Source organism: Cucurbita maxima, unplaced genomic scaffold (assembly GCF_002738345.1).
Source record: "Cucurbita maxima cultivar Rimu unplaced genomic scaffold, Cmax_1.0 Cma_Scf00392, whole genome shotgun sequence".
Classification (NCBI taxonomy): Eukaryota; Viridiplantae; Streptophyta; class Magnoliopsida; order Cucurbitales; family Cucurbitaceae; genus Cucurbita; species Cucurbita maxima.
In genome coordinates, this window is record NW_019272408.1 from 2,954 (window position 1) to 5,823 (window position 2,870).

The window sequence follows — 2,870 nt, forward strand, 5'->3', positions numbered from 1 at the left end:
AGTATTTAGTGTTTGATGCTTTTTGACTTAACCCTAGGGTTCTATTTATGGTGAACTTGTGATAGTTGTTGTCAAATTATATATTTGAATACCTAATACATTAAGATATAATATCTTATTTAAATAATATTAAAATTTCGTAGAATATCATAATATATGTTTAATTAATATGAATCTCATTCAAATTTTAAATATATATTTTTATTTAATGTTTATGATACACATCAATTATTTTAATATTTAACATATCAAATATGTTAATATGTTTTGATATTATATTTCAAGACTATAGGAACTTACTCAGAGGACTTGAGAGTTATGTTGGCCCACAATGCATCTCATGGACGATGCAAAACTATGGTGGCGCTCGAAGGTGAATTGTATAAAAAACTAGTCATGCACCAAAAAATCATGGGAAGACCATTGATGGAATTGAAGCAATCGACGCTCCCCTGGATGGGTTTCCAATTAAAGACCTAACGTTTGATGTTTGACTCTTTTGAAGAAAAAGCCCCACGATCGAACACTTCGAAATGTCGCGGTAGCTCTAAGAACTCTACCATACGACCCGAGAGTTGAGGGCTACAGGAACTTTCTCATACGACCTGAGAGCTACGTTAGCCGCAATGCATCTCATGGACGATGCAAAACTATGATAGTGCTCGAAAGTGAATGGTATAAAAAAGGGTCATGCACCATATAACTCATGGGAAGATCGTTGATGGAATCGATGCAATCAACACTCCCCTGGATGGGTTGCCAATCAAAGACGTAACATTTGATGTTGACTCTTTTGAAGAAAGAGCCACACAATCGAACAGCTCGAAACATCTCGGTAGCTCTGAGAACTCTAACACACAGGGAATGAAGTGTCGAAGAGTTAGACATTAAGCAAAAGATCATGCTAAAACTCTTCAGCGATCTGACAAAAGACTTTAGGACATCTACACCAAAAATTCATTGTCGTTTAGCGATTATGATATCTGGCGTTTACCGAGCAAACCTGGGTTCGATTCTCGACGATGGAATATTATTTTCTTATTTCATTTTATTTTACGATTTCTATCTTAGATTAAAAAGACTTTTATGAACTTTGAACCTTTAATAGGGTTATGTCATAGATATTTGGTTCAATTTCAAAAAGTGAGGTTGAGGTGATTCAAATGGTTAATGTGATAATATGGTCATTTTCAAGGTCTCTTTTGTTGAACGCCATCATGGCTGAGAGGACTGAGATGAGCACCCAAGTGAGTTTGACAAGGAGGGTCGTAGAGAACCCCACCCCAAGCCAAGCTCATTTTGGGCTTAACAAACTTAAAATCCAAAAACACAAACCCTTAAATGGGAACTGGGATGCTAAGGAATTAAAAAATTTTATTTTGACGTAGAACAATAGTTGAAGGTTACAGGAACTTGCTCGTAGGACCTAAGAGTTACGTTGGCCACAATGCATCTCATGGACGATGGCGCTCGAAGGTGGATGATATAAAAAATGGGTCATGCACCATAAACTCATGGGAAGACCGTTGATGGAATCGATGCAATCGACGCTCCCCTGGATGGGTTGCCAATTTAAGACCTGAGGTTTGATGTCGACTCTTTTGAAGAAAAAACCACACGATCGAACACCTCAAAATGTCGCGGTAGCTTTAAGAAATCTACCATACGACCTGAGAGTTGAGGGCTACAGGAACTTTCACATACGACCTGAGAGTTACGTTAGACACAATGCATCTCATGGACGATGCAACACTATGATAGTGCTCGAAGGTGAATGGTATATAAAATTGGCCATGCACCATAAACTCATGGGAAGATCGTTGATGGAATCGATGCAATCAATGCTCCCCGAATGGGTTGCCAATCAAAGACCTAACATTTGATGTTGACTCTTCTGAAGAAAGAGCCACATAATCGAATAACTCGAAGCATCGTGGTAGCTCTGAGAACTCTAACACACACAAGGAAGGACGTGTCAAAGAGTTAGACATTAAGCAAAAGATCATGCTAAAACTCTTCAGCGATTTGACAAAAGACTTTAGGACATCCTCACCAAAAATCCATTGTCATCTAGCGGTTAGGATATCTGGCTTTCATTGAGGAGACTTGGGTTCGATTCCTGTCAATGAAGTATTAGTTTCTTATTTCATTTTATTTTACAGTTTCTATCTTAGATTAAAAAGACTTTTATGAACTTGGTACCTTTGTTAGAGTTATGTTTTTCATTTTATTTTACAGTTTCTATCTTAGATTAAAAAGACTTTTATGAACTTGGTACCTTTGTTAGAGTTATGTTTTTCATTTTATTTTACAGTTTCTATCTTAGATTAAAAAGACTTTTATGAACTTGGTACCTTTGTTAGAGTTATGTTATAGATATTTAGTTCAATTTCAACAAGTGGAGTCGAGGTGATTCAAATGGTTAATGCGATAATCCAGTCGTCTTAGAGGTCTCTCTTGTTGAACGACATCATGGTTGAGATAAGCAGGTGATTCAAATGGTTAATGCGATAATCTAGTCGTTTTCGCGGTCTCTCTTGTTGAACGACAACATGGTTGAGATGAGCACCCAAGTGAGTTTGACAAGTTGGATTGTAGAGAACCACACCTCAAGCCAAGTTCATGTGGGCTTAACAAACTTAAAATCCAAGAACACAACCCCTTAAATGGAAATCGGGATGCTAAGGAATTAAAAAGATTTATTTTTGACGTAGAACAATACTGGAAGGTTACTGGAACTTGCTCATAGGACCTAAGAGTTACGTTGGTCGCAATGCATCTCATGGACGATGCAAAACTATGGTGGCGCTCGAAGGTGAATGGTAAAAAAAAAAGGGTTATGCACCATAAACTCATGGGAAGACTGTTGA